This window comes from Euprymna scolopes, chromosome 26 (assembly GCF_053919585.1).
Source record: "Euprymna scolopes isolate OS-2025 chromosome 26, ASM5391958v1, whole genome shotgun sequence".
Lineage (NCBI taxonomy): Eukaryota > Metazoa > Mollusca > Cephalopoda > Sepiida > Sepiolidae > Euprymna > Euprymna scolopes.
This window is the reverse complement of record NC_136507.1, coordinates 87,367,545-87,395,240: the sequence shown is the minus strand read 5'-3', so window position 1 is coordinate 87,395,240 and position 27,696 is coordinate 87,367,545.

Sequence of the window (27,696 nt, the reverse complement as noted above, 5' to 3'; positions counted from 1 at the left end):
CAGACACTACGCTATTATCACAACCTAAAACGGTAATAACATTACACATTACACAATAAAAACGCAGGAATATCAAAACGATAGAAAGTTAAAATAACATGAACTTATCGCATTTGTAAGTCAGAAATATGTATTTTGTTTCTCAAAGAAAAAAACATAAAAGGAAAATGATTTTTTTTTTACTTTTTTTAATTTCTTGTTTTTATGAAAATAAAGTTTCGAGTTTTTTTTTAGAGTTCGAGTTTGAGTGTGTCTCTGTGTGTGTGTGTTTTTAAATGATTTACGTTTTTATGAAAGGTGAGTTTATCGGTGTTTTATGAAGTTTCCTCATTTGTTCCCATCTTGGGTTTCCGGAGGTAGACATCATTTTTTTTTATAAGCAATGGTTCACAGTTGAAAACGCAAGAAAAATTAAAAAAAAAACAAAAAGAGGCAATAAAGAAAAAAACGGAAATTATTAACTTCTGTGTTTAGAAAATAGAAATTAAATGGTTGACTGATTTACCAGAACGTTGTAGCTAAAAAGTGGGGAAACCTTTCAAATGTCGAAATAATGATTTTTAAAAAATTGTCATAATCTGGTTAATTAGTCTTCAATCAATAATAATCCAATGAAATAACTTTAAAAAACTTTAAGTATACACATTACGCATGGGGTGATGGTTGTACAACATACATACATGTTACTGATAATTTTCATTCAAATTAATTTACAAATGTGATACCTCATTTCTTGAAACAGTAATGTGAAACCTAAAGAGTAAATGTCACACAACCCTCTACAGAATTGAGGTTATTAGCTTTTAAACAAGCTTGCGTTCATTTAATTCTGTGAGTGGTTGCCGAAGTATATAACTTATGCGCAAAAAGTGGTATATCTACATTTGAATAAATATATACTCGTAGGCAAATTTGATACTGAAATGCTCATATCTTTGATTTTCTGGACCAAAGCTACATGAAAATTTGCAAGCTTCTTTTATATTATAATACGATTCTATAGTTAAAATGTTATTATAATAAACTATGCTAATTAGCCGATATTTGCTTATATAATACCATGGAAAGCAAGCTTTATTTTTGCTACTTTGGGATAAATTTTGCTTAGGATTTATTTTGTTTGCTTGCCTTGTCTCCTCACCAAACAAGTCTGGTGGGGGAACCAGTTTAGTCGCCGGTAACCCGACCGTGAGGCAGGTAGTACTGGGTTACATGGTACCAGTAGCATATGACATGACCTGACACACACACACACACACACACACACATATATATATATATATATATATAGACTAGACTACCCGTGACCCATTGGGTCAGAATTATATGTAAGCGATGGAATTAATGTATGTGACTGACACATGTGACGTAAAGAAAATAGTTTTTCTGACATAACAGAAGCATTTCTATGAAAGTATACTAAAATGAAAAGAATATATAGGAATCTTTCTATGAGTTGTTCTATTTATAATTGTTTATTTTTTTTAAAATCTTTCAGCCATTGAATTTTAAGAGGTTTGCCATACTTATATGTTAATGTGACCTGAACCATAATACTTAAAGTTGAATTCAACGTTTCATATATTTTTTAATTTAAACGTGAAAAATATAATTGGTACGCTGAAAACGAACGCACTAAAACAATACGTTTTATTGTCGCGTTGATTATTTATTTGTAACGCAATTTAAAAAAACATATTTTCGAGGTTATTTATTTACGTTGGTAATGTAGAAGCAAATGTATGATTGTTTTTAAGGAAGGTGTATTAAAAATGGAGAATAAATTTTAAACAAATGAAGACGGTGGGTAAATCGCTGTTGTAAAATGTTCTTATACTTGTCAACGAGTTAAAGTATTCAAATACATTTATTTGTAAGATAATTGCGTTCAAATAACTTAAACGTAACATTGAAATGAACGATTTAAAAAACGCAGAAAGTATTAACAAGTTTTTATTTTGATAATTTAAAATTAAAACGGACACAGTAAAACAATACGTTTTATTGACGCATTGATAATTTAGTATAATATATATCGTATATATGAAACAGGTCGATGATTATACGTACTATTTGTAATCAAGATTTGTGTAGGCTTCCCATATCTTGAGGATTTTTATTCAATAAATTTAAGATATTCGCTTTTCTACTGACGCCCGTTTGTTCGAACGAAAGCGGACCAGCGATTTGTGTTTATTTGTTTACGCTGTTATGGGTTTAGGTTTATGTATGCATGCACAACCGGAAGTCGTAATCCGGATGCTGGGTTGCAATACCCGTTACAAGGTCATTTCATACATATATATATATATATATATATATATATATATATATATATATACATATATATATAAACACACACATTATATATATATATATATATATATATATATATATATATATATATATATATATATGAAATTAAATATAGAAGCGGAGAGGTCTAGAGATCAACATTTCGCCACTCTTTGCGGGCTTTCTTAAGAGGGTTAGTCAATGGGTATAAAGTCGAATGTTGAGGTATATATATATATATATATATATATATATATGATTGTTGAGCTGGATTAAATCCGACGATATGAAATAAAATGGAGGTGGAAGGACCTCCATTTTATTTCATATATATATATATATATATAAATAAATAAGGGGGAGACTTTATGTAAATTTTACATTTATAGTTTATGGAATAGGTATATATATATATATATATATATATATATATATATATATATATATATGTGTGTGTGTGTGTGTGTATGTATATGTATATATACACATATATATATATTAATCTGTGTTATGTTAATATATATATATATATATGTGTGTGTGTGTGTGTGTGTGTATTTAATTCCAGTTAAACGATGGTGCGACACAGAAGCCATGAAAGCTTATAAACAGACAGTTCAGAAATCAGGTTTAGTCTTGATTTGGGATCATTCGGGTTTCGAAAACCGAATAACTGGCACGTGAGGAAAATATCATGTCATCTGAGCAACCGTATCGTCGGATTTCAACGCTATTAGCTTGATCTCTGTTAACTAATAGACGTCTTGTGTGTGCGGCGGTTTCTCAGGTTACAGGATACCTACCTCGAGTGCAAGATATCTTGGTTTCAACTGATCAGCCCAATTGGAAGGTAAACTCAAATTTTAGGCTTCTGATCAGTCTCGTGTGAGCTGTGCTGTTATTTAAATGTGGTATGGAAACATATATGTCTTGTACATTTTGCAAATTTATTATATATATACATATATATATATATATACATATATATATATATATATACATATATGAATTTGTGTTTGACGCCTTATTTCTTCATTTTAGTTTATAAACTAACATTTGTATGTGAAAATATAGTTTTCTTTTTCTTCCGTCTATCAATGTACCTATCTAACTCCACAAAGATAACCTTCCCTTCGTTTGACGTCTTTTGTATATCCCTTAAACTTTCCAATACATCAACGTCACTACGTGACCTTTACATCAAATTGGGCAGCTGAACAAACGTTTAAATGTGAACATTTATTTCCTAACGTTTACAAGCGTTCCATTGTTGTAAATGTAGACATGGAATCCGTTTTACATAGAATGGCGAAGAAGAAGGTAAACTCCTAAGCGGGTATTTTCATGTTTACAATTTAATTGTGTGTAACTTAGTTAAATAATCGATGCATGCGCAGAAACACACTTGCCCTGTAATATAGATACAAATGTGTAAAGAGTTTCCTTATGTCGGGTATTTTCCTTTTATTAGTGGCGTGCAAGCGAGTCTATAAATCCTTCCGTCGGTCTGTCGGTCGGTCGGTCGATCTGTCGGTCTGTCCGTAACACTTTTGTGCTTGACCTTTTTGGTTAAGATAAAAGGTCTGACGAGAACGGATGTGTCAACGTAATTGTGCCGTACATATCATTCTATATAGTAAACGCAATCTCTTCGAACAAGTTCTTAAGCAATGCCATCTTTTCAAAATGATTATACTGTCCCGGATCATGTGACACTGGAGATATTTATCACCATAGTCGACTCCTAAGAATAATAGTAGCATACTGACTTCTAATTTTACATTATCGTTGATTTACTACTAAACTATTTTCATACTGCACTAAATTACATAATAAAGAAAACACTTAATAGATTGAAGTCTGAACTATTGGCAGTGCTCATTAAGGATAGGCAGCGTTACTTTTTTAATGCGTATAGTTCCATAGTATTCTAAACACAGAATATATAGTTATATATAGTTATTCGTACAAAACACATTTTAAAAATATCTTTGAATGAGCATTTTGTGTTCTTCTTTAGTAAATTTTAGAATAGTCTCTTACTATGGAGTCTGTTATCGTATCTCAAGACAGTGCAATCAAAAGCGCCAAGTCAGATTATATTGATTATATTTTCATTAATGAAAGTGTAGTTTCTGCGTCGCGCGTGCAACAGTTTTTAAACTATGGTTTTGTTTACAAAGATCCGGTACGATTGCGAGATGGAGCAAAGGTTCTTGGCCTACAAATCTGGAAAACAAATAGCTGAGGTGAGAGAATAACAATCCCGTTTCTCTGCCACATATTTGCAGAACTTTGGAGCAGAGTACGAGAATTGTGTATGGACGCTAGCGAAATTGAGGTCTGTATAAATGCGAGTTACATAGCTTCAGGAGTAGTACTTAAAACAAATAGAATGCCCATTGGGGATGTGTGTTAGCTACGTCCAAGTAACGATGCCCAGCACACCAATTCAGCTGAACTCGACGCAACACTCCAAGGAGTTAGGGTTGACTGAAAGTTACTCCAAGGAGTTAGGGTTGACTGACAGTGTTAAGCGACAGTGTTACACTTGGTTACTGATTTGGTGTGCGTCTACCGGTTGATTTCTTACACTTTAATTGGAAAAGCACGTGTAAACCCGAGAGCAGCTGGTATGATATTCATCAACGACAGTTGGACACCCTGAAATCATTGGCGAAAGAATATGTATTTACCATCGATATAACATTCGTGAAGTCCTGCCAGAACTACGCAGATAGTCTCACCAGCGTACCGCGCAAGTGGATGGATCTACTCAAGGAAGGAAGCGAGCCGGTTGTCGCGAGTTGCGCAACAGTAAGGCAACTGGATGAGGACCAGGGGAGTTATACCACAATCAGCCGGTCACTGAGGTGTGACCGACAGACGTGTTATAGTAAATGTCTTAAAGCGGTCTCGGGAAGATATGAAGATGGCCGTCGTTAGGATCTATTAGAAGAAAATCATACCTGAGATGTTGGATGTGCTGTGTGGCTCATTCTCTCTAGATGATTTCGTTCTGATGGGAATTTTCTTTCTTAATTTTCCACTTCGTTGTTCAATGGAGGCATTTATGAAGGCATTTATGAAGTCATTTATGGCAGACACAAGAAAGACGACACGCCACACAATTGTAATATATATGGAACATAACTATTTTATTTTACATTATAAATACAATATATATTACAAATCATAATTAACTTTTACAATTAATACTGGATAATAGGCTAACTAACCTAAATAACTAGTGTCGAGAGAGACAGAATATGCGTCTTCGCCTCATGGTGGTCGTGCAGGAAAGAGGGAGAGCTCTAGGAAAGAGAATTAAGGGAAGATGGTTCTTTGTATCTCTACGCACATAGCATAAATAACCACTCGGCCATGCTGCGGAGTGTTTTAGAAACATTGGCACAAAGAAATAGTGCCACAGAGTGGCATCTATTATTAATGTGGACATCCATGTGTAAAACGAATTTTATATTTTGCCAGGTTGATTTATTCGCAAGTGTTAAAATAGAATGCTAAATCAGTGCCTTTGTTTGATATTTAAAGGAGTTTTCAACTATTTTTAAACTCCCTTTACGTATATTAGTTTCCATCTGAAAGCTAAAGGGTGAGTTAAGGGGAGTAAGATCTAGAAGTAAAATATAGAGAATCTCAAAGAAATCAGATATTTTCTTATTTGGTCAACTTTAATGGATTGTTCATCATTTTTAAAACTTTTGTGTAGATTCATAATGGTCATATTGTACTTTCCAGGTCTGACAGTTTTCACGAATAATGCGCCATCTTTGAATAGCCCCTTGTAATTTTTTAAAATTCCATGTTGAGTTATTTCAATAGAAAGAGCCCCACTAAATCTGTAATATAGGCAGACTATGAAAACCATTATAATGTCAAAGGTGTTAGGGGTATTGTGTGTTTGTCCAATATCTTCCACCATAACGTATTAAGAAGCATCTTGCAAATGGCATTATATTTTAAATCGGCAACGTCTGAAAGTTTTTAGCAATTATTAAGACTTTTTATGTGTGTAGGGGAGATAAATTGATGGTAATTATTTATATCAAAAGTAATGTAATTTATTCTAGGTTTTCTTATAAGTTCCGGTACCATTTTATAACAAAGTAAGTGTATCGAAAACGAAGGGACTATTTTCTTTCATAGAAGCGATAATTCTATCAAGTATATTTTTGCTTTCCAATCTTAGATCTGAACTCGATGGTCTAATTAATCTAATATAAGAGTTGTCTTGGAATCTAGATTTATGTCCTTTCAATGAAAAACTACGAGTACCTGGAATTAGAATTTCTGTGAAATTATGGATATTCATTAGTTAAGTTTTTTTTGCTTTCAACCTAACGTATTAGTGTCGAATAATCCAGACATAGGGAGTGACGTCAGAGGAATGCCGATCAGAAACCTTGTGAAAGCGCCCGGGTCTGACGACAAAGGTCAAATTCTTGGACGTAGTTTTCCCAGGGATTGGGTCAGCGGGATTGACCAACATTTTCAAGAAGATGCATTACTTGAATGTTGACGTCATCTGGGCCAACAAAAGAGATGGCAAACAACAAAAGGAAGATAGCGACTACGACAGGCGAGCTAAGCAACGCATTCTGCTCCACACACACACACACATACACACACATACACATACGCCCGCTATGCACGCCGTCAGTAATGACAAACTTGTCATTCAGAAACCGAGAAGTTGATTTGGAATAAATAAAATATTTTCATAGCCAGCTTTGTATGTTTTAATATCGCCAACATTCGTATATATCGAGAAAGGTTGATTTTTTTAAATTAAATAGAATGAATATCGCAATTTGACGATCGGCTGCAAAGAAAATATAACATTAGTGCGGACTGATTTCTTAGATTTTTTAAGACGTTGTAGACAAGTTTATCGTTAGTCTAAGTTATAGTTGTTTTTAGCTTTATCTGAAAAAACAAAGATGTGTGGGTTTGCAAAAAATTAGTTGTTTTGTTGTTTTTTTTTGTTTTTTTTTGCATTGAAAATATTGTAAATTGAGCTATTATATTTGGTAGGATTGTCTTAAAAATAATTCTAGTCAACAATATTTTATAAAACTGTAAACCACAAGATTAATTAATCTGCAATTTTACTCATCATATATATATATATATATATATATATATATATATATATATATGCATGTGTTTGTGTGTGTGTGTGTGTGTGTGTGTGTGTGTGTGTGTGTGTGTGTGTGTAACTCCAAACAAATAATTGCTTTTTCACTCCGTTCGGAAGTAATTATTCTTCTATAACTTTATTCCCATGTATTTTGTTCTTTTTTTAAAAACTGATTTTCAGTAATTAAAGCAAACAAATCTGTAATGTGCCGGCAATCACCATTAATCGTGCCGTGCATGAGTAATGATGGACGAAATATAAAAAAAAAAACAAAAAAAACACGTAAATCATTAGATTTCTTAATGATTCCGGTATACCCCCCCAAGCATATTCGATTCGTTCTCTCTGATTATTGGACTCTTTTATTCCAATATATATTACTTACGTCATATGCAGCATGATAAAGTGCACTGTCTTTGGTCCGTCAACATTGAATTTTAACTTTAATTCACGTTGCTTTTTTACTCATGAGTTTGAAATAACTTCAATCCAGCCCACGTATGTGTACTTGGAGCCTTGCCGGTCTGTCATTTTTAACGTTCTTTGCAATTATATTGCCATTTCTAGTAATGGGTAGGGCTGTGATAACATCATATTCTTTTCATTGTTTTTATTCTTGAGTATATATCCGTTAATATTTTATATGTTTTTATATAGATTGACGTGGTTCTCAGTTAATTGGCTGTGTTTAACTGTGTTGGATGTATAATTTAGTGTAAAAAAAAAACACATGAAAAGAATATTTATGAGCGTATCTGTAATAATGATCAAATAATGATCTTAAAACTATCTATTCTTTCTCTCATTATTTTGCTATTTGATTCGTACCTAAGAAATACTATAAGCAATAATTCAAGTAGAAAGAATGAAATGAAAAAGTGCTAACGTACTTACTGATCCGCACTATTTTTTTTAATCGTATTTCCAAGTTTAATTACAGTTTTATGATAAGTTGTTTATTCAATTGTAAGGTTAAAGTACAGAATAAGTACAACACACCCTCCCCTCCTCATATTAAGAATGGCTTTTAAAATAATAACGTTAGTATTTCAGCATTGATCAATAAGTGCATGAGTACCGAAGATAATTAGAGAGAGAGGGGTAGAATGACTTAATAAAAGAGAGATACAGGGGGAGAGAGGGGTGGGAGGAGAGACGGACGAACAGACAGACAGACAGACACACAAACATCCAGACAGATAAGCGTTGATCGATTTACACCAATCGCTGATTGACACGTATCTTTCTATCCAATAAAAGTAAGCCTTACATCATTCACACGCAATCAATCGTTTCAATAACCCAAATTATATATGAACATCTCTTTCTCTTATACTGTCTTTTTTGTTTATATTTCCATAGCTGTTTTTATTTTTATACGGACATCTTAGTTTCCAAAATAATTTCCTCGAGAGTAATTAAAATGTCTTTATCTGTAAAAATTAGCGCACAAATTATTTGCAGTAATCGCGATGTCAAATTGATTCGGAATTTATTTAATCGCTTTTAATTGTTTTCTTATCGTCTTGAAACCATAGTTACTCGGCATTGTCCGGGATAGTAGGAAGTAATGTATTTCAATCATTAAGTGCGGAGTAGTACTTATGTTTAGGGCGAACTTAATTTTATTGCATATTCTCAAATAATTATTCTAGTAAAATTTTATAAAATATGAATACAATAACCTACATATGCGTTTAATCGTACTTAGAGAATACATATGCAAATAAAGCTTTCAAGACAGATGAAATGCCTTGGATAATTTTTACTCAAGAAACAAATTAACCCGCTCTCTACATGGTTTTATTGCTCATGTTCACTCCTTACACGGCATATTGCCACTTAGACGTAATGGGCTAATATTTCAGGACAAGCACAGGGAAGACTAAGGCGATATTGGTTTATATTACATTTAAACTACCTCAGATTAGTACAGTCAGGGAAGCAAGTGTTAGGAAGTAGATCGAAGATAAGAAAAAAAATGTTAACTCATATTGTAGACACGTTTACCGGCACTGAGGGTCAGCTGATCGGATATGCGTGTGAGTCACGTGATCAGGTTAGCTGGAGTCAGTGAGTTTGGATTTGGACGCAGACAAGAGCAGACGGCTTAACGGGTCGTCCCCTCCCCCTGTGAACGGGAGGGGACGAGCTGACGTGTATGAAAATAAGATCTTAACTACGCAAGCAAAGACATTCACTTTCCATTCTTCTGCGATCGATCTGGAAGGTGAATAACATCTATATAAAACCAATTCATCGTTTTGGAGTGAATGAATATTCGTCCAAAACAGGTCCAGTCTCCCCTCCAAGAACAAGATTAATTACAAGTGAAAGATCGACGAGGGATGAAGAAGGTATGCCCAAGATGCATGTACCACACACACAAACAAACACACACGCGCGCGTGCACACACACGCGCGCGCACACACACACAAAAGCATATGAACAATTAGATATGAACATATCACAAATAGACAGAACATTTAGACGATCACACAACGGCCCCCTTATTAGATACAGCAATCCAACACAAGTAGCAGTAATGGAATTCCAAAGTCTGGTTGATCGAGGGAAGAAAGTATTAGAATAGAAAGTCTTCTGGCATTTAGGGTCCTCAACATTGAAAGGGTTAGCGTTTGTTGCTAAGCGGGTTTGTCATGGATATGTACGTTGAGGGAGCACAAGTGCAACAAGTTCATCAGAGCACACGTCTTTAAAATATGTGCAAAACATGCATAGAGATGCAACATTGCGGCGATGAGACAGGGGTTTGAGCTTAGTAAAAAAGTGGGTCCTATTGGATTGAATATGTTTGAACCCCATCCAAGAGGGAGAGGCTAGGTGCAACAGCCCAGATTTGGCAACTATTCAAATCTCTAAATCAAAATTCGTTCCTAGTTTTCGCTAATTGAGGGCAGAAATAATTCGAATAGACTGATTGTTGGAATCTCGGGATCACTACAATGTGCTAGTGGAGGTTTGTTGCGTGTTGTGTTAGTCGACGGCATTTAGGTAGAGGGCGTACCCGTACTTGGAGTTTAAAGCACTTTCCAATAAAATAATTTGAAAGCAAACACACCGATGCAACAGTTCGTAGATGAGACACAGGGTGGAATTTGGTCAAGAGTGCGGGGGATTAGGTTTGCGACTTTTATGAAACTTGTCTAGAAGAGAGAGAGAGAGAGAGAGAGAGAGAGAGAGGAGAGAGAGAGAGGAGAGATTAGTAGTAGATGCATTAGGGAATTGTGTTCTTGTAGGGTTACAGGATTATTCCATACATAAGTTTCCATCAATATAGAGAAGAATTACTATCTTCGCAATGCTCCCGATGCACGTTGTATCGATTAATTTTCCCTAGTAACATAAGACTAAAAACTTTGAACGGAGAGTGTCCGTGTACTGTATCGTTAGTCATTGTTGAAAAGGTTTCTTGAAATTATCAAATGAAAAAAAGCTTACCATCTATTTGTGTACCTGCTCCACTACAGACTGGACGTTTTCATCTAAGTGTTCAGACATTTCCATTGGTAGGTATTCATTTGTTTTCTATTCGTGTCGGTTATAAATGTAGTGTCATCAGCAAATGTGCCTATTTCGGAGGTCATTTCGGAATCTGCAGAATTATAAAAAACTCAAGTATCTAATTGTAAAGCACACCCGCATTGATACCGTCCTTTTCGCGTGTAACCGTCACGGTCAACCTATTTCTTTTTGTTATTTAAGAAAGAATTGATTATGTTTAGTATATGTCCATTTATGACAAATGATTTAATTTTCATTATACTGTGTCAAAGGCCTTAGATATATTCAGAATTATTGCCCTAGATTTTTTCCATTGTCAAGTACAAAAGATATACGTTCAAAGATTACAGTTGGTATATCTACAATAGAATATTAGTGGCTTTATCCATACACTTGGTCAGAATAAACATGTAACATGTATAAGGTTGGAATTAATTGGTTGATTACTTTAGTACTGAAAGATTTTTTGCGATGATTTAATAAGTCATTTTTTGTCATAATTTTTGTAAATTTGCAAGAACGAATAGGGGTTAGGGAGTATTCTATTAAGAACATTCCAAAAACTTTGTCTCTCAACATTGAAAACAGAATTCAAAACAGACATAAGTCATTAGACATATTCTGTCCAACAATTTTCTCGAAAATACGTTGCACAACATTAACGACATAAACACTCCGATTGACCTCTGTTGACAAAAATCAGTTCTGTAGAAAATACATGTGAACCGACTACGAGGATATAATTTGTAAAGGGAAAGATTTTGCAACATTATTTGATTAAATATATTAGAGAGGTATTTTGTTCGGAGTTAATGTAATAATTTTTTAAGCGGGATTAAATGTATACATAGATAAAAATGTTAAAATAAATGATACAAAAAGCAAATGTTGTATGTAGTGGGGATTTTCTAGTGAAATTGTAGTAAGAAGGGAGAATCGAGATCATTCCATATATATATATATATATATATATATATATAAATGTATGTGTGTGTATACTGGATAAATGGCTTTTATGCCTAGTTGACAAATATTTTATCTTTTAAGCTATTTTGAAAAAAAGGATATAATGTGTTTGGTACTTTGTATTTTGTTAAGTCCGTTAGACAGAACTGATTTTCAGGACAGCATAACAGTCATGTACATTGCTTAAATTCTCTAATGGAAATGGTGAGTTTTTCGTTGATCTTACAGTCGATTGCGTCTTGTAATGCGTTTATCAGAAACGGGGAAAAGCGAAATAACGCAGAAGATGCATAAACAGAATAAACATTGCTTTAAAATGTTTGCAAACATCAAACGTTAAACGACCGCACATGCGAAAATCACTCATATTTTCTTAGGATATTTGTTCATATGACAACCTTTGTGCTTTTACGTCAGTGAAGAAGCGGTTGGGGTATTGTCTCTGAAAGCGAACAAAAAGACCTTCTATCGATCAGGTATAGAACTTTAGGTCTTGTGACTATTAGTTTTCCAATTCGTCAGTAATAAAAAGCTGTCTAAATTGTAATAGCTTTTATTTACTTAAACGTTCCCCCATAATTCATAATCAAGTATTTCGTTCACTGACTAAAACTACTGTTTTAAATTCTGAGTGATACGACAACTTCCTATTTATAACCATTCTTTTAACACAAGCAGAACCAGTTTATCATCGGCTTCACAATTTCTAGTTACAACAATTCAAGCACGTTTCATCTCTATCCAGTTGAAGTTTAGTTGTTTTCTTTTTCCAGAATTCTGGAAGACTATGTAGTAGTAATATATTCAGCATTTATATCATTTCACCTTTAGTAGTCCCATCCATAAACAATATTTGGGCCCCACTGTCAAAAAGTTGAAACTTTACAATTTCTTCATTTTTCTCGTAACTTGTGGGATCATTGATTAGATCAGATTGTGCTTTTAGACTCCTATCGGAACGCGATTTTAATGTTTTTAATTTTTCATGTTTTTTCTCCAAGCTCTTGTATAAAGCAACTTGAAGATAGTGCACACACTCACACACATGTTAGGTTAGCAAGGAACAAAGAAAACATCATGTCGGACTATAACACACATATTGACATCAGAAAACAAAGACAATACCATCTCGGAATTGCACGCATATATTGACTTTTGCTGGAACAAGTAACGGATTTGTCAATAAAACATGGGGGTCGATATACAAAGAGACATAGAAGAAGAGACGGAAGGGAGACGTATGTTCATTACGTTGTTATCTTGTCAACCCCAAGTTACTATCTTTACACAATAGGTCCGACAACAACTGCAAGCAAAATAATGATTACATTTCAACAGTTTTCTCATGAAACCGTTTGTTTTTAACTGGTAACCGGCTAGAACAAGCTAGAGTATATATATATATATATATATATATATATATATATATTAAGTAAGATCATTGATAATTTATAATTTAAATATAAAATTAAAAATCATTTTCATAAGGAAGAATAAACAAAATCAATAAATTGTACGATCGTTTCGGAAACGATGTTTTTATTGTGATGGCCATTGAGTCTTGGACAATAATTTTATCATATAGTTTTTGAAAAGAAGGTTTTCTCATCAGGAAAATATTGGGTGGTGGGTGTTTAACTAAAGATACCGAAATAAACCTAGCATTTTTAAGTAAGGCAGTTGTATCTTGCAATGGTCCGTCAATGCATTCATTGGAATGGTAACAGTAGTTTATATCTACATTACAACGAGCACTGTTTTCTTTTGTTTTATTTTAATTGTATTATTGAATGCATTAATACATTAAAATATACTCTGTTCTTTAGACTCTTGTTCACATCCCAAAAGTGTGTATATACATATATATATATATATATATATATATATATATATATATATATATATACATTTTGGGGATTGGAACAAGAGTCAAAAGAGCAGAGTATATATACATATATATATATATATATATATATATATATATATATATATATATATATAGTAAATCCAGGAAACAAATGTATTTAAGAAAAACAAAACTCTGCGAATATTTCAATGAAATTTTTAGCAGTTTTATAAACTACATTCCTCACTTCCTAAAGACCGTTCTAAAAATCCATTTTCCATGATTTACCATGACGAGAGCTCAAATGGTAACGACTAAGCCTGATACACTAAATGTTTTCCTTCCCATCATGGTTGATAGAGCCAAAGTCATTTGTTTAAGTCATTACATATTTTAGGAAGTGATCAATAAATAATAATTCCATAACAATAATATAGAACAAGCTAGAGTATATATATATATATATATATATATATATATATATATATATATATATATATATATATATATATATATACACGTTTTGCGTTTTATTTTTTATTACCGTATCTTTCTGTTAAGTTACATTATTGTTTCGGCTACACAGCCGTTTTTTGGCCGTCTGTAGGGTCCTCAGACTTTTACAGAAATGTTCGCTATTTCGAAATGAAAGAGTGGAAGAGTGAATGAGGTCAGGGGGTGCGAGGAGGGCGGAAGAGGAAGAGAGCTAGAGAACAAGGAGGGAAGTTGGGGTGCGTTTGGTATGTCGATAATGTTTTAGTTTTGGGGTTTAAGGAACTTGTGGGGGAGTGTCTGGGAAGTTCATTTCTGGTGTGGCTGAGGGCATAGGGATACATGAGGGGAAGGGGAATATGTGTGGGGGGGAGAAGATAATCACAACAAGAAAGTTATCCGTCTCTTGGGTAAAAACTTCCTATATAGGTAATCAAGGTTAATGTCTCACTCTTAAAAATATAACAGCCTATGAATAGACGTTATAAGCACATTAAAAGAACTAGACCATCACAGTTGTGAAGCAGACACACACACACGCACATATATATATATGTGTGTGTATAAATATATATATATATATACATATATATACATATATATATATATATATACAAATGAACATGTCTATGTACATTTTCCTTCGCAATAACTCTGTCAATTTTCAGTCTACAGACTCGAAATTTGATATACAGGGTACTGAGATTTTGGGAACATCTATGTGGTCGCATTTCGGCCAGAAGTTTCGCTCTTAAGGCGTTACATTTCATTGATTGACCTTTGAGAACTCTACTAAACTCCTCCGAGAATTTGGGGTCTAAACACTTGAAATTTTAGATATACATTCCTTTGACATGGATCTAACTTTATAACTCAATTTTAGCCCTAAACAATACATTTTCAGGGGTCATAATAGGGGTCAAATTTAAAAAGAATTGACCTTTTTTTTTCAGAATACACTCCCAAACACCCGGACACCCATGCTAGTACACACACACACACACACACACACACACACACACACACACCCACACACACATATATATATATTACATTGTCTATCTTTGTGTTTCTATCTGTGCACATTTCTCTACGAATCTACTCTGTCAATTGTCAGTCTCTACATGCAAGATTTGACATAAAGTGTAGTGAAATCTTTTTAATCGGTTGTCGGACAGATATTTGGCTGTTAAGGGGTCACAGTTCAATGATTTGATTGTTGAAAATTCTACCAAACTCCTCCGCCAATTTTAGGTCTAGACACTTGAAATTTTAGATGTAGGTTACTTGGACATGGATCTAACTTTTTAATTTAATTGGAGCCTAAAAGACAACATGTTTACGAGTCAAAATTTGATTCAAATTTAGAAAATATTTGACCGGCAGTATCTACAAAATTACTCGACCAATTTTCGGTCTAAATATTTGAAATTTTGTATAAAGTGTTTTCAGACACAAGGCAAACTTTGAAATCTGTTTTTGGCTTAAAATTTGGATGACAAGAGCCAAAGTTTAAAAAAGTTTATCTTTGCGGTTACTAGCAAACTATTCAGCAAATTTCGGGTCTAAACATTTAGAAATTTTATATAAAGTGTATTCAGACATGCAGCAAGCTTTGTAATCTGCTTTGGGGTAAACATTTGGCTCCCAAGACGTCAAAGTTTGCAAGCTCTTCCAAACTCTTCAGCCTATTTTGGGTCTAAGCACTTGAAATTTTATATATAGGTTATCAGGAGACGAGTCTATCTTTTTAATATATATAGATACATACATATGCACATAAAGTTATAAAGTGCCCGAGAAATACCGAGTTACACTGCTAGTATGTCTGAAAAATTGCAATCTTTCTGTGTGTGTGTGTGTGTGTGTGTGTCTGTCTGTGTGTGTGTACATTTTCCTACATAACTACTACGTCAATGTCAGTATGCAGATTAAGAAAACCACGTGAATTTTTGGGAAAATCTTTTAATTGCTTTTTGGACAGATATTTGGCTGTCAACAGGGTCAAAGTTCAACGATTGGACCTTTGAAAGTTCTACCAAACTCCTCCGTCAAATTCGGGTCTAAACTCTTTAAATTTCCGATGGAGTTACTTAGTTAATGATCAAACTTTTTGATATGAACCTAAAACAATAAATGTTAAGGGGTTAAATTGGGGTCGAATTTAAAACAATAATCAGTTAATTATTGGTCTAAACTGTTAAACATTTACATAAAGTGTATTCAGGCTTAGGGAAAGCTTTTTAATCTATTTTTTGCCGAGAATTTGACTGCCAAGAGGTCAAAGTTCAAAAGATTGGAGATAAGGATTCATATTTTTTCGATTCATATAATTAGAGAACTTGTCCCTATTAAATAATTGTTTTTTCACCACGTTTCGCCCACCTCCTCCTCTGGTTTTCTCTATGTTGTAAACCCCATACTAGATAGAAATACTGAGTCTTAAATTGGTCTCTAGTAATCACTGTCTTTAATCGTAGATGACTAAACACGTGGTGCAGTGAATATAAACGTATACTTTGTACCGTTCAAAGGAGCATTTTCTGAAGAGGTTAATCCTATCCGAAGCATGTAAAATGATTAGTTGGCTAAAACGTCTCGTGATACAACTACGGAAGGAAGTAATTACCGGGGATACAGTTATGAGACTCAGCCTTCTCATCACGTAACCGTTTACCACCTGAAGTATACCAAAGAATGAGTTTCCAAAACGCGGCAAAAATATGAGTATATAGTAGAACCATGGATAAAACACAATTATTATGAAAAACTTCAAATACGATGTTTGCTTTGTCAGTTTTCATGTTTTAAGGAGAAATAACAGATCCAAATCTATTTACAACTTGAGAAAATTCTGTTATTTTATTTCACGTGGTTTTCAGTATAATGAGGAAAAAACAGTTTGAGGAGAAGTTTATCGATTAGAATCAATTTTCTTACAACTTAATGCCGTCCGCTAAAAGAAGGCCAATCCCATTTTTGAGTTGAACGATTTGTACCAAAACAAACAGTTCACGTTTTGTGTCCGTTTGTTAGGCGAAGAGCAATTTTGGAGAATGTAGGAGACATGTCCTTAAAATGTCACGTTTTTTTTGATTGATAGAAATGAAAAGAAAAAAGGATGGACATTCCGTTTGCGAAGGAAAGTTTTATAAAACGCGGAGTCAAACACGTGTATACACGTATAAGAACGTCGAACATATGTACTCACGCACACGTACATATATACATGCATACGTATAATAAACGATATATGTATGTACTGCAGAGACAAAGAGTCATAGATTGTACGCAAACGTGTCATGGAAGTTCTTGATAGTTATTTGTGAAAGTTTGGAAACTTTGTATTTTATTGTTGAGAGTGAAACAGAATAAATGCAAAATAGAATTAACATAAAAAGTAGAAATAATGTGTATAGTGACATATAAGTCCATATAAAAAATAAGCGGAGAACGAATGAACGTATAATTTAATAAAATAAATCAATAAATTTCAGGAGTAAAGGTAAATTACATAAAAAAAAACGGTAACATAAAATAAGACAGCAGATAAATAAAAATAAAAATACCAATGTGTTGTAAGAAGTAAGAGTCACAAGTAGAGAACCAAAACAAATGGCAAGATAGCGCGGTTTTATCCAAAGAGGAAACACAACGTTAACTCAAACAGATCGCACTCTACTAAAATATACGATCATATATGGGCACGTATGTGGACAGCGAAACAACGTGGACACACCGGTCTCGCCAGATCACTGGAAGTAAGCACGAGGAGCCTGGTCAGTACCAGGTGGGCGACAATTTGGGAAGGCTAGGGGCTGCATATACGGTGCATAGCCGTAGCTATTTAAGGTTGGTATCCGAGGTCGCGTTTAGCTCACTGGGGAAGATGCACCCTCGAATCAAGACGAAAAGCAACGGGAAACTACCGTCTTTACTAGTCTTTTCCAGATTACCATGGTTCTACATATTCGGAGATGCGTGATTTCCGACGCTTCAAAAATAAACATCAGGACCGCTACTGCTGCTGCTACTGCTGTTGTTGCTGCTGCTGCTGCTGCTGCTGATGATGATGATGATGATGATGATGATGATCACACAGAGGAGTTCAGTCTATGCAATTAATAACTTAGTATTCCAAATGATCTGAAGATTGACAGCAAAGATAAGAGAGCTGTTCCATAAGTAACGCCTCCTATTTTTATCACGTCCAATGTGACCAGCGATATTGAAAATGTCATTGTTATTATAACTGAACTCATGCATTCTTTATTTGAATGTGCTATCTCTTCATTGTAGATATTGACAGTGCGGCGTTCGAAAAAATGTCAACCTATTTTTAACTCTTAAAGTTGAAGACCAACGAGCCGTGAGTGATACTATAAAAAAGGGGCGACTTTATGTGCTGAATTTATTTATTTATTTTTTTTATTTTTATTGTTTATTTTTCATTTATATATTTATTTACTTTTATTTTTTTTTATAATTTTTAAGTTTTTTTTACGAAGGAGCGACGTTTTGTGCTTAATTAATTTATTTATTTTTATATTTATCTTCGATTTTTTATTTATTTAATTAAAAACAATTTTTTTAATTTATTTTTTTTAATTAATTTATTTTTTGTAAATTTATATATATATATATATATATATATATATATATATATATATTTACGTTTTAACTAACGTTCTATGTGCACTTTTGCCAGGAATTTAACGACGCGTCTATTCTGATGCAGGTTTTTAACATGAGTTGCTTTCAAAGAGCATCACACTGTCAATATCTACAGAGGTGAAACCTTCAGGTCATGAATGCATCGGTTCAGTATAACAACACCATTCGCAAACCCTTTAATAACCTAAGACGCAATAAAAAAATACTAAATTTACTTTTGAACCATTTCTCTTATCCTTGTGTAATACCTATATAGCACGCCAAAGGCTAAGTGAGAAAATTTCATTGACTGAAAACCTGTGAGTTCCAATTTAGGATCAAGTTCGTTCCACAGAAACATTTTAATCAAATACACGCCTGACTTTGTATCAAGACAAATGAACACACACCTAGAGAAATGCCAGAAACACTAGAGGATTCCCTCCAATCTGTAGTGGAATTGGGACAAAAATGGATGGTCACATTCAAATGCTGCATAGACTACAAGAAACATTCTCTATCCCCAATAGCAATGGCCAAAAACTCTTTGTCTTAAAGTACATCTTTAAACTCCCAGGCATAATGTTCATAGGAAACGTGAGTTGGGAAAATTATATTGAAAGCATTGCCAGGACCGCTGCGAAAAAGGTATGTTCTCTCTACCGTGTTAGAAAGCTATTAACACCCGAAAATATCATGTACCTCTATAAAGCCACCATTCGTCCATGTATGGAGTATTGTTGTCACATTTGGGCTGGTGCATCTGCTACTAGTCTCTCACTCCTAGACAAGGTCCAAAAGAAACTTGCCAACCTGATAGGTCCTGAACTGCCATCTAACCTGCAGCTGCTGTCCCATCGACGAAATGTAGCATCCCTCTGCCTGTTGTAAAAGTATTTTAACGGGGAATGCTTCGACGAACTGCAAGCACTTGCACCCCCTCGACGAAAATACTCCCGACAAACCCGACAAGCAGTAAAATCCCACACTTAAAAGTTGAGATCCCTAGATGTAAGAGAGCCTTCTACTCCAGTTATTTTTTTCCCAGAACCGCTGGACTTTAAAATTCGCTTCCGAGTTCCTGCTTCCCCAATTATACTGACATGCAGAAGTTCAATTGTACGTGAACCGACATATTGATGCCCAAGCTTATGTCCCTGATAGTAGCCCCCTACATGAAAGTGGGAATGTGCGTTGTTTGGGGTGAAAACATAATTAAAAAAAATTAATAAATATACAATATATATTATATATTATATATATATATATATACAATATATATATATATATACAATATATATACAATATATATATATATATATACAATATATATATATATACAATATCTACATATCTATAAAAGTGAACGTGTATGTTTGTCTGTGTGTGTACATTTCCCTACGCAATCACTCTGTCAATTTTTAGTCTACAGACTCGAAATTTGATATACACGGTACTCAGATTTAGGAAAATTGATGTGATTGGTTTTCGGCCAGAAACTTTGCTGTTAAGGGGTCAAAATTCAACGATAGGCCTTTGAGAACTCTATCAAACTTCTCCGCCAATTTTAGGTCTAGACACTTGAAAATTAAGATATACGTTCCTTGGACATGGCTCTAACTTAATTACTTGATTTGAGCCCAAAACAATAAAGGGTGAGGAATCATAATAGGGGTCAAAGTTTAAAAAAAAATAACCCTTTTTTTGTTTTTGACCATCATACACCTCCAAACACCCGGACAACGCCAGGCTGAAATGTTAGTATATATATATATATATATATATATATATATATATATATATATATATATATATATATATATATATATATAGTTATTTAAAGGTTATAAGGGTTTTTGAAGCATGAAAAACGATGTTACTTTTTTATTTAATATTTTTATTGTTATTTTTTTTATTTCAAGCGGACCTCTGCTCTTGGACACAAAAAAGTATCGAAATGAAAAAGAAAAGAAAACCGTTGAAAGAACTAGGGATTTGTAGCGTGGACAGCGTTCATTCCTAGCAACCATGTTCGAAACAGTTCACGGGAATTATTTTAGCCGTTTGTGGAAGAAGGTTATGTTTTTTAATATTTTTTTTAGATGTTGCAACGTAAAAGCGTTTAATTCAGACGGCAAAAATGAGACGCAATGTATTTCAATATGTATAATGGAATAGCAATTAAATTGTTAAACGGTAAAAAAATGTAGTGAAATAGGCACAAACTTTAATAAAGACATTTCATAACTATCTGCGTAAGTATACTTTTATAATTATGTTTCAGTTTGAAGAAATACGGTATAATAAATTTATGGGGTGTTCGTTAGCGCAGACCCATCAAATTATCGCCCCATTAGCCTCCTCCCACTTTTTGCCAAAATATTTGAGACCATAATTAACCATGCTCTAGTCCATCATCTTACAGATGCTAAACTACTGACTGACAAACAATATGGATTTAGACAAGCCCGTTCCACAGCAGACATCCTCACCGTGATCTCTGAACGTATATACCAATCACTGGACAAAGCGGGGGAAGGCAGAGCGGTAGCTCTAGATATATCTAAGGCTTTTGACAGGGTATGGCATGAGGGTCTCCTCAGGAAGATTAGATCTTACGGTATCACTGGTAGAATACTTAACATAATTAAATCCTTCTTAGATAAGAGAAAAATCCAGGTAGTCCTCGACGGTCGCACATCTAAACAATATGATATAAATGCGGGAGTGCCCCAGGGTTCTATCCTTGGACCTCTATTGTTCCTGATATTCATAAATGACCTCCCCGACAACATTGCCTCTGAGATGGGTATATATGCTGATGACACTACACTCTATGGCAGACACGACAGGAAGACGAATGAACACATTTCTAAAGAAATGGCAGAAACACTAGAGGAAGACCTCCAATCTGTAGTGGAATGGGGACAAAAGTGGTTGGTCGCGTTCAATGCTGCCAAGACTAAACTAGTTTCATTCAATAATTACAAGAAACCCTCTCTACCACCAATAGCAATGGTCAACGACCCTTTATCTGAGAGTCCATCTTTCAAACTCCTTGGCCTAACGTTCACAGGAAACATGAGTTGGAACAATTACATTGAAGGCATTGCCAGGGCCGCTGCAAGAAAGGTAGGCTCTCTCTACCGTGCTAGAAAACTACTAACACCCGAAAGTATCCTGTACCTCTATAAGGCCACCATTCGCCCATGTATGGAGTATTGCTGCCACATCTGGGCTGGTGCATCTGCTACTAGTCTCTCGCTCCTTGACAAGGTTCAAAAGAGAGTCGCAAATCTGATAGGCCCTGAACTGGCATCTAAGCTTCAGCCTCTGTCCCATCGACGAAATGTTGCATCCCTCTGCCTGTTCTACAAGTATTTTAGTGGTGAATGCTCTGATGAACTGCAATCACTTGTGCCCCCACGACGCGAGCACCCTCGACAAACCCGACAGGCTACTAGATCCCACCCCCACACTGTAGAGGTCCCTAGATGTAAAAGATCTTTTTACTCCAATAGTTTCTTCCCCAGAACCGCAAGACTCTGGAATTCCATTCCAGGTCCCTGCTTCCCCAACAGTACTGACGTGCAGAAGTTCAAGTGTAACGTGAACCGACACCTTGCTGCCCAAATCCCTACATAGTACCCCAGTAGTTGTTGCCCCTGATAGTAGCCCCCTACACCAAAGTGGCAATTTGCCTTGTTTGGGGTGAAAATGTAATAAAAAAAAAAAAAAAAAAAAAAAACTCCATACAATTGAAATATGTCACAAAGTTTAACAATTTTTTTTTAATATAGATCCACAGAATATCGTGATAAGTGTTTCAGTGTGAACAGGTATGGTATAATAAATTATGTGGTTTATCTATTTTATTTTTACTTTCATCAGATTTGGATTTGGTTTTGATACACCCAAATTCGAAGCTATCTCTTTACAACCCTTTTTTTTCATAACCTATCATACTTTCATAAATCAGAGTCCATTTTCTGTAGGCTGTTTTTGAACCCAGTCATCGACGGGTACTTTTGCTAGGATAATATAAAAAAAAGTCGTGTTAAATGAAATCGATGTAATAAGTTTAAATTGTTTAGACGAGATAAGTTACATTTTTTATATCGTTTGATTTCGAAATAGAATATTTCTAAACCATGAAAACAGGTTGAATTAAATTGGCATTTGTAATCAACACAGACGAAACGAGATAACCAAAGGTAGAGAACTCTCGAACAAACAACTTATAAATAGACCGGGTCTTCAGCAAATATAATTTAAAATCTAATTCATATTTAGATTCTCATGATGCACTTGTGTGATTTAATTAATAGTCTTATTTTACCACTTTTCAAAAGAACGGTCTCAGATCGAATGAGTCTAGCACTATCGTCCAAGCTTAAAATCTGTCGCATCGCCATTCCCATGCCTCTTTACAAATACTTTAATTGAAGTTGCTGTGATAACCCAGTATTTTTGCTCAGCCGAGATACTATCGACAAGCAGCAAATTTTTACCCCTTCACGGTTATGCTCGCGAAGTGTCGAAAAGCTTTCTCCTAAAATAGTTTCATCCCACGAAATCTATGACTTTAGAATTTTATCTGTATTTTGTGCCACCCTGGCTGTACTACTCTGCTCAGTTCTCCTCGGCTTCATATGCTATACCACTCTACGTAGTAGCCCATTACATCAATGTATCTTTTTTGATGTAAAAATATAAAAAAATCAGACTGAGGTCAGTTCTGCTGGATTAAAATTAATATGGTTTCTTATAATATCTTATAGAGGCTGAAACTTTACATGGAACATCAGTTTTCCTATGCATACTTTAAATTCGAATATATTTTGTAAAAAAAAATATCACTTACTTAGTTGCTTAATATTAATTGGTTTGTCATGAATGCAGTTTACATCTAAACATTTCATTATGGATACTCTTTTAATCAGCGCCTATTCGATTCGTTTAATTGATATTGGAATGGACTACGTATAATTATACTAACAATTTATCGGCTTAATTCAACACGAAGTAGCTGAAGTAGTTATTTATTGTTCCGTTGTATTACTGTCTGAGCTACGGCCAGATAGATACAAAAGGTTAAAAAAAAATAAGTGATTGGGCTATGAATGCTTTTGGGCATGGCATGCGCAAAAGAAACAGCAGACGTAATGTTTTATTCAGATTCTCTATCAATGGTAACTTTTTTTTCAATGTTGACTCCGTCAACAAAGTCGGCTTAAAGCCTTATCGAAATTGTACTACAGGTCCAAATACCATACATATTAATGTACACTTTATAGACATACATATAAGTGTTAATTGCCATATTTTCCTTTATGATTTATATTAAAAAATATTACAAATAAAATATACCTGTTGCGTGTTGATTTTTCATTCAACAAAAATCCAATATTTTCAATCAATTCTTTTAAGCTTTAAAAAGTTAAATAATTTCCTTAATAATGTGTTATATTCGTTATTTTGTTTTATTATACTTTTTTTAATTAATTTTATTTATTATGTGTTTTTAAATGTTCAACTCCCGTGTAATTTTAACAGATTTTTCAAGTTTTTATAAATTCCTATATAAGATGGGGGAATATAATATGGCTACTACATATTTTTCGTATCAAATTCAACTATATTGGCTACATGAGTAGCATTTTGTTGTTATATAACACTATTTAAGTTAAGCCTTATGTCCTTCAGGAAAGGACATAAAGGTTACTTTGTTAATAATTTGTCATAAATATATTAGAAAAAACGATTATTAAGCATGGGCTCCAAATAATTCTCAGCAATACGATCCCTGATATTTGTAGAGTTTTGTGTAGGAACACCTGTCGTAAGTTAGAAACAGACATAAAACATACGGAAATGAATGTAAGGGATCGTAATACTAAGTGTGCCAGAAACTTTTAAAAATATATTGAATAATTCAACCCCCTGTATTTCCAAGCTTATAGCTACTCGGAAAATGTAATTCAAACTTTTTTTTCAATTAAAGGAGCAAGGTTTCATTTAAAAAGAAACAACGTGATTAAAAAAAAAAAGTGTTAAACTTCGGACTTTACAGGTAAATTTCTAAAAAACACTACTTTTTAGTTATAAATTTGAATATATTATGTATTGATCTTTTATCTTCCATTTGTGATATAAAAAACTTTGGTGAGTTAATTAATTATTGAATTTTTAATAGACATTTACAAAATGGGGGCGTGAATTAATTCGACTCCCTGTCTTTCCAAGCTTATAACTACTCGAAAAATGTAATTCAAACCCTAATATTTTTTTCATTAAAAGAACCAAGATTACATAAAAAAACAAAAAAACAAACAAACAACGTGGTTAAAAAAGGTTTTAAACTTCGGACTTTACAGGTAAATTTATAAAAACACTACTTTTTGTTGTTTTAAATTTGAATATATTATTTATTGATCTTTTATCTTCAATTTGTGATATATAAAACATTGGCGAGCAAATTAAGTACTCACTTTTTAATAGACATTTCAAAATGGGGAGGCGTGAATTAAAAAAAAAAAAACGTTTGTCTAAAATATTATAGTCGGTTTCTTGGAAAGGGCCTAAAATTTCACATTGACCCTTACCGTAAAAATAGAATCAATAGAAACATTTTGATAGATTTTTAAAGTTTAAAAATTGAAAACTACTGAACTCGTAAAATTCATTTCATTTTATACTGTTTTTTTTTTATACAAACTTAATATTTCTCCTACTTTTTATACAAATTTGATAGTTTATTTTCTAAGTATAATCGATAAAGAAAACCAACAAACAACTTTTAAAAGAGAAATTACGAGCTTTTTTATATGTTATTCGTGTTAGGGGTGTCAAAAATTAGTACAAAATTCTCATACATCAAATAGAGCACCTAGCGTTCCAAAATGGGCACCCATGTTGTACTGGCCAGGATCATAGTTGCTTAACTTCTTTGATCCGTCGAGAACCTGTGTTTCCTAACACACATTACATCGCACTAGTTTAACATACACTACACTGTTCATTAAAACATCCGGACCGGCACACATGGAGTTATGAAAATAGAAACGTGTATAAAGCACAATTTGTAACAAAATATTTGACATTGTTGCGGCATTCTATTTGAATGCATACATTTCTCTCGTTAGATTTACATAAATATCGACAAATGTACCTCTTTATGTCGGCCTACTTCATTCTTTCCCGTCTTTATAAACACACCCTTATATGCATCTATAGCTTTACACCGCCACATTTATGCCGATGTTCAGTTTGCATATTTAGAGCCTATATATTTTTTAATTTGATGACTAAGACAATGTATATATATATATATTTATATATATATATATATATATATATATATATATATATATATATACCAAACAAACTTCACATTTACAGAGGCATTCTTTATATATTTCTTAAATATTTTTAGCTATAAAAACAAATACCTTAAAGAAATGAAATGCTTTTAATTTGTCATTGCAATTTGAAATACGAGAATAACTTCCGAGTTATGTTTTTTTTTTGTGTATTTCGCTCCGCGTTTCTAATTTTTGTCTTTTCCGCCTTCCTAGTTTGATCGATTTTTACCTGGAGGCATTTTTATCATTCCGGGAAAAGAACGCATGACAGTTAAGTTGAGGTTGCAGTAATTAGAGCAATTCTTGTTCGATTCGTTAAAAAATAAAATGAAAAAAAAAAAAAAAAAAAAAAAACGGGCGGATCTTTTTGTCGCTTAAAATTCACAAAGATTGTTGTCAGATGCGTCTCTACATCTTCATAGGTGCCTCGGTCAGTTTTTAAGTAGACCTAAACAAACATACTTACTCTAAACGTTAAATGATTGCGAAAATAATTTCAGCCTAAGCGGCTGCTGCTTTATTGATTCTAAATACGTGTCGATTAGCAAGTGCGTGGCTTTTTTTTGATTCCCGCGTATATTTTAATTTTGTCTTTTTTTTTTAGAGACCGCGGAGGTCAATTTTTTTTAAAATTTCACCCCTATTATGCCCCCTTAACATTTATTGTTTTGGGCTCAAATCAAGTTATTAAATTAGATCCCTGTCCTAGAAACCTATATCTAAAATTTCAATTGTTTATATCCAAAATTGGCGAAGGAGTTTGGTAGAGTTCTCAAAGGTCGAATCGTTGAATTCTGGCCCCTTAAAATCCGAATTTCTGGCTGAATCGGATTACAAAGATTTTCCCAAATCTCAGTACCCTGTATATCAAATTTCGAGTCTGTGTACTGAAAAATATTTTTTGCGTAGGGAAATATAAGCACACAGACACACACATACACGTTCACTTTAATAGATATAGATAGATAGATTAGCACAAAATTCATATTTATTTTGAAAATAAAAAATAAAAATACGAGCATTTAAGTAAAAATTCTTCAAACAGTAGTTTAGTAAATAGTGTAATTTTAATTTTTTCGTCAAGTTTACAGTATATTATGGTTTTGCTATAAGTATTTGATTAGACATATGCAAAAGTTTTTATTTAAGAACGAAAAATACATATGAATAAAGTTAGTCATTTTTTTTTCAAGAAATTCTAGATACAATATTCTACATCCCTGATAAATTATAACTGCACAACGTTTTTATTATGCAATTTACAAGAACAACAAAACAATATTATTGTGTGTGCGTGTATATATATATATATATATATATAAAAAGTGAATGCGTATGTGGTTGTGTGTGTCAGTGACTGTGTGTGTATGTGTGTGTGTGTACATTTCCT